A 14689-nucleotide genomic window follows, 5' to 3' on the forward strand; every position below is an offset into this window, starting at 1 on the left:
ATGTTTCATACACTGTCCATAATTTCATAATATCTTCCATCTTTTCTTCCCATAGTTTATTTTTTGTCAGTCGATTCCAAATATATCTGTTATCTCCAATGCCTATTTTGTTGCTGAGGAGTTTCCCAAGCCATCATTGGCAACCCTACCCATCAAGCGGCATTTGAGAGGTAATCAGGTCATACTTAGGAATGCCCTGACCATTCCTGGCATTATTAACACATCTACTTGTTCACCACATCAACTGAATTTACCTAATCAACAATCATGTCCATTACCTTTCCTAAAACTGCTGCTATGGGGCTGAGGAAACTGAACAGAGGAGCCTAGGTGGAACCTGTCACCAAGAACTGAGGTGATAATGGTTGATTATACACTGGTACTCCACCCCACAGTGAGGGTATATCTCCTTTGGGGCAGAGTTTTGATTGCAGAATTTTGATTGCACTCACACTTACAGCATCACAGATCCTGGAAGCATTGAGGTTCCTGAGAGTGGGCAAACCCCAGTGTTTTCCCTGGCTTCACTCATTCAGGTCTTCCTGTTCCCCCTCTTTTCACAGGCATTTCTGGGGGATTGAGGGCTGACTTCTCTGCTCCAAATTAATAATATCAAGCCATTGCAATAGCGATATGAAGAATATCATGGGGTGATTCCTCACAGGCCAAAAACAGCAGTGTGAAAATGGTGTGAAAATGGTGTAAAAGGATTTAAAACGGTGTAAAAGAGTTTATACTGTTTTCACACCGTTTTCACACCACTGTTTTTGGCCATGCGGAATCAGCCATGCATAATGGGACAATATGTGGGGACAGACCATGTCATCTCATTTGTTGAAGAAGGCTGGTAGAACTTCAGGAACTTCAGATCACATTATCCAGGCAAAAAGAGATGAAAAAGAATAAAAAAATAAAGTGCAGAGAGGTCCTGGGAGAAATGAGTGAAGGGGAAGAGAGGGAAAATGTCAAAGCAGAATAATGGTGAAATGATTAGTGAAAAGTAGCCAAGAGATTACATTAGAATAAGAAAGTAAGACAGATACAGAAAGAGAGAAGAGTGAATTCAACGGAGGCATGGAGAAGGGTAGGAAGGCTTAATGTAACAGGGTCCTTACATAGGAGGAAGAATCCAATAGGCAGAAGAATCATAGTGAATATGAAAGAAGGTAACAGAGATTCAGTGCCCCAGGGTCATGGTTTAGCAGAATGCTGAGGGGGTGTTATTAATAAATTCATCCTGTAAACAAAGACAAAAATAAAAAGAAACCACTGTTCAGTGATCAGAAGTGGCAGAATATGTATAATGGATGGCTACAACATGTTCCTTTTCCTTGATCCTGCCACAGATGTCCATATTTTCAGTCAGCTAATGCAAAAAGACACTTTGACCTAATTCAATTAATTCATGAACTTAAGAATGCCCCTCTACTTCCATTTTCTTTCACGTCTGCCTAAGCCAGTGATTTGCTTCATCATCTTGGTATTTAGAATCATTCTAATTCAAAATGATTAAATCCTCCATTCTGAAGTTTTATAATATTTCCCTTCACAATACCTTTTCCTGATTTTTATTCTGTCTGGACTCTGTACACTTCTTTACCTCTTGTACTTTTGTGCTAGTGTTTCATCATGCAGTAAAAGATTATTAAAATGGGGTTTCTCTACTTTGCAGCTCTTAGGCTAGTGCAGATGAATACAATCCCATTTAACAATTAGAACTGTATGTGCTTAAAGTACATGCGTGCCTGACCATCTGCAATAATAAGCAGGGTGATGATGCAGTATAGCAACCAAAGGTGAATCTCCTTCTTTGCAGCTTATGTGACAGCCTGTTGGACCAGAATTATTCATTATTAAAATTAAATTCCTACTACTAGATGATGTTTGGTTTGTGCTACAAATCTTCCAGAGAAGCTGGGCTTACTATAGGTGGGACACAAGAGTGCAGGCAATTCTACTGAATACTAATGATCAATAATATTTATTTAGTTTATTTTTACATCAGTAGACTTAGAATGGTTTAATCTCAGAATTGTACACTCAGAGTCTCAAGTATCTTATCATGAACTGTGGCCCCTTCCGCACACGCAAAATAATGCATTTTCAAACCACTTTCACAACTGTTTGCAAGTGGATTTTGCCATTCCGCACAGCTTCAAAGAGCACTGAAAGCAGTTTGAAAGTGCATTATTCTGCATGTGCAGAATGAGCCTGTGTGAACTCTGGTCTGAGAATCTTCTACAGATAACAGAAAAAGAATGGAGGTCTATAACATTGACAGGCAGTATGAAATCTCTTAGAATTCTGAATTCTGCAAATTTCTGGGGAGGGAGTATAACTCAGTGGCAGAGCATCTGCTTTAAATACAGAAGGTCTCAGTATTTTCAAGTAAAAGGAAAGACCTTTGTCTTATTAGAGGTCTCTCTCCTGCTGACATTTCTCCTGGTTGTACTCCCAGCATACCCAATAGGCAAGTTCCCACCTGACATCTGCCTTTTCTGGTTAGGTCAGTCTTGCCCAAGATGAGGGTCTCCACAGTTAATAGCCACAGTTTATCATCAGTCAGTTTCACCCTGCCCATTTTACTATGTGAGACCTGCTTGTGGAATGCTCCATCATAGATAGAGGTGTTCATTTGGATATGCCCAATCAAAACAAGGCACCAATTCAATGGAGATGAAAAACCATTATTAGGTGGGGATACAGGATACAGTCTATGCCCTTCAAAAGCAGTGAAGAAAAGGCAGTCCATACGTGCTCAGAGTGACTTTTGCTTTTAGGGCCATCTCTGGCAAAGTCTTAATATAAGTCAATTAATTAATTCCAGAAACAAATTCCAAGAGGGTAGCTGTGCCAAACTAGAGGTGATCTCGTACAGGCTTACTCACAGGCACCACAATAATACTGCTGTCATTTTAAAGGACTTGATCCTGATAAGACCTGCAGAATGGCATGCTTAGTGCTCCCTGCCCTGCCACCTTATCAAGTCACTTACCCACCTTGAGCCCCCCAGAGAAAGGGCAGGATAAAAATGTAATAAATAAATAAATAAGTGCTGGAATAACTGCACTCTGTGAAGTGGGCAGAACAAGAATGTTGTAGGCTCATGGCAGCCATGGGAACACCATCGTGTCTGCTTTGGCTTTATGTTAGTTTATTCCAGCAATACAAAAATAGATGAATGCCACCTCAAAGACAAAAGATCTACAGTAGTATTAAGTATTATGACTCATGGCTATAGTTTATTTAATCAGTTGCATGAAGTGAATCCTGAACCAGTACATATAGCTACATACATGGGGAAAATTTTGACGTCTGGGGGTTAAAAGGCCAAAGGTATAATTTGTGACATTTGTAGATAAAGTTCAAATGTACAAGATGAGCCTAGTAACACTTCATATCAGCCATAATGCTGTCAGCGTAAATCCAATTCTCTATGTATGCCAATAAAGGCTTTGCTTTGCTTTGCTTTGTAAATCCAATTCAGTCTGTTTTTAAAGTCAATTTTTTGCAGTATTCCATTCAACAGTTGTTTGACAAAACTCTGTTTAGTTTTTATGGGAAAAGGACAATAGTAATTTGTAATACCATGAAAATACATTCTAGTACAGAACTATGATCCCTTGTGATGATCAAAGTAGCATATATTTAATGTTAAATATATTATAAATAAAGAGGTAATGTAGGCTGTTTTCCATGAACCCATGTTGTGCTGTGAAGGAAGTAACCCTGCCTTTCTCAAAAATTGGACTGTGTTCAAAGTGACAAAATAACTTGATCCCAGTAGTAAAAAATAATTGGAGGGAGGGACACATCCCTACACCTATATTGTAAGAGAAAGATAATTCCTGACTCTAATGGTCTAGGTGGATGTCATTATTGTCCTGGACCCTTCTGAGAATCAAATGAGGAATGGGACTTGATTTGATTTTAATAGCCTGTGATTCCAGGATGCTTTCACTTCTCTGTCTGCAATTTGGTAAGGTGGATTCCTTGAGAGAATGAAAAATTTGATGGGAAGACTTAGAGGCAGAAATGTGTTGTACTATTCACTGTTAGAATGCTGTTAGAATGCTGTTAGAAATGAAATGCTTTTCTCTATCTGTCTGAAATGTGGGACAATCTGGAGAATTTCATCTCAGTGGGGAAGTTACAGGTGGGAATGTATTTTCTTCACAATCCATATGGAAATGTCTAGTGAATTGACTGAAAATACTATTTGCATGACATGCTATTAAAGAATACAAATACAACCATATAAATAGCTGTTGGCTAAGCACTGGCACAGTGAGATCAGAATCTGTAAACGCACAATTGCCAGAGCTGACCAGAGAACATTCTATCTTCTAAGTAATTTTATAAGCAATTTGTGGATAGTTTATAAAGTAGTATAAAAATTATACAGTACTATCTTTTCCAAGCCCATTGGCTTAGAATGGTGAAAGTCTGCTTGTGATCACACTGGTTCACTACTGGTTGAGACAAGGGCCCTTTCTCCACTTACCTTAAGCCCCGCGCTACTCTCCGCAAGTAGTGCAGGGTCCCACTGCACTCCCCACGTCAGGGGCGGCAACAGCGCAGCCGCCCTGACACTGCTGCTCTCGCGCCCCCTCAGTGCACGGCATCCCTGGCGCTGGCGAAAATGGCGCCTGCGCGGGGTCGTGGGGACGCCCAGACGCGCGCCAGGGATGCCGCGCACTGAGAGCAGCGCGCAGCGACGGCGGCAGCAGGAAAAGTGGGGAAAGGCCCAAGGACGTAGGTAAGGGTTTTTTTCTTGGGTTCAACCCCCCCATTCATGTCCGAAGCTCCGCCCACCCGTTTGTGGGTTTTAAAACATTTTTAGTGTTTTTTGGGTTTTGGCCTGCAGGGGCCGCATTGTTTAGGCTAGCAGCACCAAACTTTCAGGGATTGTTTGGGGGACTCTCCTGATGATATTATCCAGGATTGGTGAGGTTTGGCTCAGGGGGTCAAAAGTTATGGACTCCCAAAGGGGGTGCCCCCATCCTCCATTGATTCCAATGGGAGCTAATGGAAGATTGGGGCTACATATTTGAGGGTCCATAACTTTGGACACCCTGAACCAAACTTCACCAAACCTGGCAGGTATCATCAGGAGAGTCTTTTACTGATACCACTCAGGTTTTGTGAAGTTTGGTCCAGGGGGTCCAAAGCTATGGACTCCCAAAGAGGGTGCCCCCATCCCCCATTGTTTCCAATGGGAGGTAATAGGAGATGGGGCTACACCTTTGAGGGTCCATAACTCTGGACCCCCTGAACCAAACTTCACCAAACCTGGGTGGTATAATTAGGAGAGTCTCCTAAAGGTACCCTAAAAGTTTGGTGCTGTTAGTTTAACAATTGCACCCCTGACAGCAGGCACCCCCCAGATTTCCCCAGATTCTCTTTTTAAATCCACCCCCTTCAGCATGGATTTAAAGGGAGACTCTGAGGTCCTCAGTTTAGAAGAAGAAGAAGAGTTTATACTTATATCCTCCCTTTCCTGTAGGAGACTCAAAGGAGCTTACAATCTCTTTGACCTTCCCCCCTCACAACAAACACCCTGTGATCTGGGTGGGGCTGAGAGAGCTCTGAAAAGCTGTGACTAGCTCAAGGTCACCCAGCTGGTGTGTGTGGGAGTGCACAGGCTAATCTGAATTCCCCAGATAAGCTTCCACAGCTCAAGTGGCAGAGCAGGGAATCAAACCCGGTTCCTCCACATTAGAACGCACCTACTCTTTAACCACTATGCCACATTGAAAGTGATACAGTGATACAGTGGGTGATAATCCACCCCAAAACAGCATCACTTTCAATGTTGTTTGGGGATCCCAGATTCTCCTTTTAAGGTGGATTTAAAAGGAGAATTTGGGCTCTCTAGTTTAAACACCATTGAAAGTGATGCTGTTTGGGGATGGATTCCAGCATCACAGTGGCTGCCCCGGGGGGGGGGGGGGGACACAAAACTCAGATTTTTCACCGGGCTCCATTTTCCCTCTATGCCTCTGCCCAGAGGGGAGGGCAGAAGGAACTGGTGGGGGCAGGGGAGGGAAGGGCGGGGGAGTCTGCTGTCCCTGGCTTTGGAGAGCTGCTTTTATAAGCTCTAGGCCAGGGGTGGGGCTTGGGGAGGCATGGCCATGCCCTAGGGGCGGGGTGTGTGTTACCCCCCAACCCCCCCCCCCCATAAAAAACCTATACCTACGTCCCTGGATTGAGATGTCAGATATATTAAAATCCAATTGAGAAATATTTTCTGTACATAAGCAAACTTGTAACGAAGTGGTTTCTTGACATTTGTTTAATAATTCTTTCCCCTCAAAGCAGGAGAGGGAATATTTCCTTATAGATGTAGCCATGTTGGCTGGCAGATTAATGCATATTTGAAACATTATTATTGCAATAGAAATATATGTTTACTTTAATAATTCAGCTCAGATGTCTGTGCTTTTGGTATGCCTTTTGGTTTACTTGAATTGAACCCTTTAGTGATGGAGCTGTAATAGCTTATTGCAGCCTATAATTATTTTACATCCAATGTCAAACCTATGTTTTAATTAAGTACATCTTTTCATAGCATCATATACTCTATAGCTATGGAGGTAAGGTACAGAATAATATCATAAATGGTGGTGGTTGGGAATAGATGTGTGGTATGGGATTTAAAAACAAAACAAAACCCCAGTTTTCTCAGCAAAATATTGGATTGGAAATAAGATTTTGCAGTCAAATTAATGCTAAAAGGTACAATGGTATATACACACACTATTTCAGTTACCTCTATATCAAACCAATTCTTCCCAACTACTCAATTTTAATATTTTTTTAGTGTTGTCACAGTTTCCCCTACTCTTTTTTAGCATCCATAACTTTGTAATCACCAGGGAGTTCTCTGTCTACATAAGATTCCGTCACATCTGTTGGTTATATTAGAGATCCAAATGAAAAACCTAGTGCTCATAAACATTATGTGGCTTTCTGAGTGACAATCCCTGGAGGGCTACAGGTCCATAAACTAATGAGACATCAATATAGTAGGGAAGAGTTGTTTTATATGTAATGTTCAAACTTCCTCCAAACTTGGTTGTCGTTAAAGGAAACTTGCAGCTCCCTTTCTGCAAAATAGACTTTATGTTTTCAGAATATAATGATCATCCATATGGAAAGATTTAGACTTTATAATCTCAAAATAAGAAATTTGGAATTGATACTAAGGATTTTTTTTTAAAAAAAATAGGAAACAATATGGTAAGGGGCATTGCGAATTCAAATAAATTATTGCTATTTAGTGACATATGACACACTTGTCAGCCGAATGAGAGACGTGCCCACGAAATAATAATGAGCTGAGCCCAGTCATGACACAAGATAGTTGCAGTGCTGTAACACTGCTAGGCAATTTGCAGCAGTTCACAATGGCACACCTCTGCCTGAAGTCAATATCTGTATTGTGGTTGACTCTGAAGATGTCACAGGTGAGGCTAATTATGTTTTGCTTCTGTCCAGTCACTTGCCTATTATATGATCCTTGCTACACGTTTATCATCATGCACACAGCAACAGTTCAGCAGCATGGCTGTGTGCTGAAAGACAATAAATATACAGAAAAATGCTGAATGTGAGGGGAAAAATGTCCAGGAGTTTATTCATTCATATGCAAGCTGTAGCTTTCTATAATACCACTTTTACCCAAAATGAATTAATTGCCCAAAATGAATTAATCTCTGGAGATTTGTGAATTAATCTGCCATTTCCTGGCCTGTTTTTGTTGTAGAATGCTCTGCTTTGGCCCTAGTGTTTTGGGGACAGAACTAGGTAAGCACTAGGACCCAAGTGGAACATTCTAGAACAACGACAGTCCGTGAAATGGCAGATTAATTCACAGATCTCTTGAGATATTTCAGTGGGACAGAATATAGTCAAGTAAATAAACATTATTCATTGTAGCCCACAAGACTGGTTGTTTGGACTATCTATCTGAGTTGTTCAGTGTTCTTGTACAGAAGCAGATATAGATGATAACTCAATGTATGGAAATTTTAGCTGCCTGCATAAAATTCTTAGTCTCCCATCACCATGAAAGTGTTTATTTTCTTACTACAGAATAACATATTTGAATGTGGAAAATGTGCAGAGGAGAAAAGAGTATCCTTCGTATTAACTGGAAATTGTATGGTCTTGAGCTAATAACTCCTAGGTGTCAAAACATCCCCACATTACATCCCCACATTTTAAATATAAGTGTTTTGTTTTGTCTTTGAATTTGCATTTAGAAAAACAAGGTTCCAAAGAGTAGTTAATGATATCCTGCATTATACGCAGCACTGATTCTTTTTTGCTGTCTTGAGTAATTTCCTTCTTATCCTCTTCCTTACTACAGTCTTCATTCCATCTGACTTTTTCCACACTAATCACATTGTTCCTACCACAACCTCTAAGGTGGCTAGTCCAACCAATCTTCAAAGAGTATTGCTGAATAGTTGCATAATATATGTGTGTGTGTGCGTGCATGCGCGCATGCATACAAAGAGCTTGCATTGACATAATTTCACCCACTACCCTGTTCCAAACTTTTAGTCTTTTCAGCAATCACTTAACACTGAATACTTCCATCCCTTCCTTTGCAGCTGATAACATCCAAACCATGCTGGCAGATGTGATGATGCCAAGACAAATACCCACCACTTTTGGACAATAGGCAAAGGGAAATCCTTGTGATATTTGCTTTGGTTACCATTGAATTTCTATTAGACTACTTTGCTTTTTTTTACTATAAACCTGGAGAACAACAAAGTGTTGGGAAATCCCACTAATGAATTAGCATTCATTATTAACCTCCACTCTGGTTTCTACACTTTAGCCCAGTGGTTCTCAACCTGTGGGTCGCGACCCCTTTGGGGGTTGAACGGCCCTTTCACAGGGGTTGCCTAAGACTCTTTGCATCAGTGAACAAATTACATCTGTAAAATGGATTAAATGTTAGGGTTGGGGATCACCACAACATGAGAAACTGTATTAAAGGGTCGCAGCATTAGGAAGGTTGAGAACCACTGATCTAGAGGATAGGAGAGAAAGAAGAAAAGAGAAATATGGGGAAAAGAACCTGCCTTTGAACCCCCTTTCAGCTTTTTAAGTGTCAGGTAAAAATCGGTAATAGTTGGTTTTGGTACCTGTAATAATCGGTAATAATTGGATTTGGTAAGTGGTGGTAATCGATAATAATCAGTTTCATTAATCGATAATATTCGGTTTTGGTAATCGATAATCATCGGTAACCATCGGTTTCGGTAATCTGTAATAATCAGTAATAATCGATTTCAGTAATCGGTAATTATCGGTAATAATAGGTTTTCGTATCAGTAATAATATGCAAGAATTGGTTTCAGTAATCAGTAATAATCAGTTTCAGTAATTGGTAATAATTGGTAATAGTCTCTTTGAAAACCTTTCTTCTTTTTAATTAAACAAGCTTATTTGGTATTGTGATCCAAGGCATTGTAATAGTTATAGTACCGATAAATAGACTATTACAGTGGTTCTCAACCTGGGGGTTGGGAACCCTTTGGCGGTCGAATGACCCTTTCACAGGGGTCACCTAAGACTCTCTGCATCAGTATTCTCCATCTGTAAAATGGATAAATGTTAGGGTTGGGGCTCACCACAACATGAGGAACTGTATTAAAGGGTCGCGACATTAGGAAGGTTGAGAACCACTGCTTTAGCCTATACAGTTCAGGTATCTTTGTGATATGAAAAATGTCACGGTTTAAAGGCTGTGACAATAACTGGTTATCCAGCTATATCCACTGATTCCAACCATCAGTCTCACCCACATTTTCTGTGCATCCCATCTCTCCATGCATTTCTCTTATTATCCCCATATAGACAAGCATTTCCTAAACAACCACCTATTCTATGCTGCATCCCACCTATTCTATGCTGCATCCCTGTGTTGCTGTCTGATCTCACACAAAGGGTATGTTAGCATACTTATTTTTCTTGGAATAGATCCCATGTGCACCTTCTTTGACTCATACCTTTTTATGAGACACGCTGCAAACTTTGGCATGAACAGGTGAACTTACTTTGCTCAAACTACCTCAGCTACATTAAATGAGTTCCTGATACATTTGCTTCAATTTTTTGCTGGCAAAAATCTTGAGCTGGCAAAATCTTGAGCATAACACCTTGCTAAGCAGCTTGGCTTGTGCAATAGCTGCTTGTACAACAGGGTCAGGTTGTTACCATTTGAGACTGCTTTTGTCTGTCTGAGAATTAATTCACTTCAATTGTCAGAAAAGAGGCATGTTTCCCTTATGTACTAATTGGGTTAAAATAGTGTTAACCTTGGTTAGCATTACCTGGTGAATTCACTGACATGTGAAGCCCAGAATCATTTGATATTAACCTTCTCTCTGTGTCTATGCAATCAGAGACTTTAAAAATGGATGGCACTGGCAAACTGACATTGCTTGGTTTTTGTGCCTATGTAGCCAGCGGCATCTATTTGGGAAGCAATTACAAGAACAAATTACAAGTTTATCTGGGTTCTTTGGCAGTCACCAAAGGCACACAGGATGCTTAAGTAGTAATGTGCAACTCAAAAGTCTCGCATGAGATTTCCCTGCCCCCTTTCTACTATGTATCTTTTAACATTTTGATGCTGTAGGGTAGCAGCTGTAAGAAAGCAATGTAAACATGCTAAACAGATGCTTATGAATTTGCTTGGATAAATCTGAAAAGCTCATTGCATGAGCTGAACCCTGCTTGCCACCAGAAGCAGAACATGACCAAAATGGGAGCTTGAGGTAACAGATACAATCAAATCAATATGATTAATCACCAGTGCTGTCCTTAATTAAATTTAATTTGAACACTTTGGGGACTGGGGTTGGTAGAATAAGTGCCTAGGGCTTCACTGGATGTGACATAAGAGATCTATGATCAGGATTTTCCACAGGTTTAACAGAAATATTTTAATCCTAAATTTCTCCATCTGAAGAACCCAAAGTGTTTTACAAAAGAAAGTTCTACTCCACAAGGACTATTGCACACGAGAAGCTGCATGACCAAAATCATTTTTATTTTAAATTAAGGTAGCCTGTCCTAGCTGAAGAATAATAGCACAGGTGCATTTCAACTAAAATTGCATAACAATGAACTTTTAAGGTGAGTAAACATATATTCTTCAAACACTGCTTTTCTTTGAGTTGTTTTTTAATGGATATGTGTTCACTTTTCACAGAGAAAGGAAAGAAGTTGGAAATAAACTGAAGAAATCAAATGCTATTGTCAATGCTCTGTTCCTGGAACTGTAGAAATTCTCTTAGCTAAATTGGAACTTAGAAGTGAAATTTGGAGCAGAGTGAGCCCATGGAACAATGAACCAACAGAACAGGGAAAAACCTAGTTCTTAGTCTGACTTATCTTTCATAGACTGAAAGTGCAGTCCTAAAAAGGAAGCCCTTCTATGTTCATTGACTGCAGTGGAATTACAACAGTATAACTGTTCAGGTGTGCACTGCAGATCATGCATTCCCCATACAGGGGGTAGTAAGCAACAGGAGCCATGGAATGAAACTGACTATATCCTGACAAAGGAATTCCAGATAGTATTGTGATATGTGCTTAGCTTTTTTGCCAGTCATTCCTATAGCAAAGTTGGAAAACTTGTTAGTCTCTAGTTGGGTTGACTATCCTTTCCTTCCTCCCTGACTCCCCATGGAAGGAAGGAAAAAGTCTGCAGTCATTGCCATGAGACTCTTTTTCAACTGTTACATTGGGCAGAAGATTCAGAGCTACCAAAATGAAAAAAAATTAAACATGGTAAGTCAAAGGCTGCTGTCACACAATGCTGAGGAATGGTTAAGTGGCATTGCCACAATAGGGAATAGTGGTGCACATTCATATTTCTTAAAGTATTGAAAAACTTCATGCAAAATCTGAGAGAATAATTGTAGACAGTTGTCCATTCCGTAAAACACAAATGTCTTGCAGATGTTTTAAAAATAACTTTTTTGGATTTTTTTTGTCCACATCGCCCAGGAAGTGTTCCAGGGGAAAACAGTTCTTTTGTCACCTCCCCACTCCCCAAGCTCTCACTTTCAGTTTGTGAGCAGCTCTTGCTTGCTATTTTCTGCTGCATCAGCCATCTCTGTGAAGTTGCAAATTACAGACTGTTCCCATGGACCTTTCCTGTGCTTGCAGCTCATCCGGCCTCCATTTCAGTGTATAATCGACATGAATAAAGATAGTTTTGACTGATGGTTCTCATATTGAGTCTTTATAGCTTCAAAGATATCTCATTGGAAAAAAAGGGGAAAAAATGACATGTGCCCAGGATTGGCAATCAAAACTAACTTTATATATGCCCTTTACACACTGAAATGGAAGACGAATTTGCTGCAAACACAAGAAACGTCTGTGGGAACATTCTGCAATTGTCAAATGGCATAGAGAAGTACTCTGAAGCAGCAGAAAACGGTAGGCATGAGCTGATCACAAACTGAAAGTGAGAACTTTACCAGTTGGGTAGGAAAAGTAAAATGTTTCCTGTTTGTCCACACAACAAGCAGCAAACATTTTCAAAGCCACACCATACCATACCATATGCCTTTATTGGCATAGAAAAACATAGAATAATACATAGTAAATACATAATTAAAAAATTAAGATAAGAATTAAGAACCATCAAACAAAATATAAAAGGCCCATTTTTACGAGGACAAATTTAAAATTTCCACAACTCCTACGCTTAGCATGACACAACTTTATGACTTTTTGGAGAAATGTTGCCACCTTCTCGTTTAGTTCAAGTTTGGAGTTATTCAAAAGAAATATCAACAGAATCAGAAAGTATAGTTTTATGTACTAGAATCGGCCTTATGTACTTCATTGAAATCTTGAAATAAAAAGGACAATAGAGAATGATGAATAGTTTCAATGCAGCTCATCTTATGGGGAAATGTCGTTCTAAAGCTACATTTTGGAATCTTAGGCTGTTTCCACACACACATGGAAATGCCCCTCCGCCAGCATGAATTGTGCCGGTGGAGGCTTAAGGACTGCTTGCACAGCAGTGTGCAAGCAGCCCCAACTTTCTCCCCAGATGGAGAGGTGGCTCCACACGGAGTTGCCTCTCTGTCGGCCCCCTCCACTCACCGTCCCATCCAGCGCTGCTCTGGAGGGCTGGAGGGACACACCCACACTGCCTCTGTCCCTTGGAGGTCGGAGGGCAGCGTGGGCATGTTCCCCAGCCCTCCAGAGCAATGCTGGATGGGACAGTGAGTGGAGGGAAGGGGGAAAACGGTGTCTTCCCAGTGGTGCAGTTTGCACTGCACCGGCGGGAAGACGGCGCTTTTCAAAAACCTCACTCGAGCGAAGTTTAATGCACTGGCTTCACACTGCTCCAGGGTGGCCAGGACAGTGCTGCTGTGAAGCAGCAGCACCTCCTGTGTGAACGCTTCCCCAGGGACAGTGTTTTTGCTGTCCCTGGGGTGCTCTATTCCGCCCATGTGGAAAGGGCTTTACATAAAAAAGTGCAGATGGCATAATGTTGAACCTAATCAGAGAAAAGATACACTTTCACGACTTCAGGGAGAAAAGTTGATGGTTTAGTGTTTTTAAGAAAAATCTATTTGGAGCGAAAATAAAATGTCTTCCAATTTTTTTAGGGGAGGGGGAAACTGAAGAATTCCACCCCAAAATGCTTTTTTAAAACTTTCTGAAAATGTTTTATTTGTAATGTGTGCAATGGGCCATAAATAATTATTTCAGTCTGATCATTGGGAAATATATCAGTTCTACAACTGAACCCAAAGAGATCATATCTGAAAAAGATATACAAAATGTGGAATACACACATATTGTTCCTCTATGTGCCATACACACACAGATAGAAAGATATACAAACACACAAACATACTGCTGACTTATTTCATGGAACAACTGCCATATAAAAATATGAACCCATTGTGTTCTGACTCTGTAATGGCTCTCAAGTGGGAGAGATTTTCAGCTGAGACAGTGAGCTGTTAGAAGAATAAGAGCTGGAAATAACAACAAAGGAAATGCAAACACAATCCCCCATACCTTTTCTATTTTCTAGTGTTAGCAACACCTATATACACTTTTACACTTTCAAATAGTGCTGAAGTGGAAAAGGGGGTGACTAGGGAACTGGGGGTCAGTGTTTTTAAAATTAACATGTAAAGCTCTGTAGCAAAATCCACCATTGTGTCTTAAGTAACTAGATCTGACTTTCAATAATGAGCGTGTACCTATCACAGAAAAATGAAACTTGACACATAAGTTTTCAAGTACACTTATAGGTGAAGCCATTTTGGAAGAATGACTGATCTGTAAAGTACTGAAGTCCTTAACAAATGTACCTTGGCAAAACAATCTTTATTCTCAACCACAGAGAATAATCGTTTGTTAATCCACTAACATCCTAAATCTTAAACATACCAAGTTCGAAGCAGCTTCCTTGAAACCCGTGTGATTATTTTCAAATATCCAATGTCAAAAAGAACACATCTTCAAGTAATACTGTCTTATATAGCCTTCAAAAATCACAAGTTTTATAAACTTGTAACACAAAACTATAAGGAAGCTCCATACTCTCCTCATTGTACTTCATGAGACATTTGCTTGAACCCTATGAGAAACTGGAAAACTATTGCCTAGTACTGAA

The sequence above is a fragment of the Sphaerodactylus townsendi genome, linkage group LG10, assembly GCF_021028975.2.
Source record: "Sphaerodactylus townsendi isolate TG3544 linkage group LG10, MPM_Stown_v2.3, whole genome shotgun sequence".
Taxonomy (NCBI): domain Eukaryota; kingdom Metazoa; phylum Chordata; class Lepidosauria; order Squamata; family Sphaerodactylidae; genus Sphaerodactylus; species Sphaerodactylus townsendi.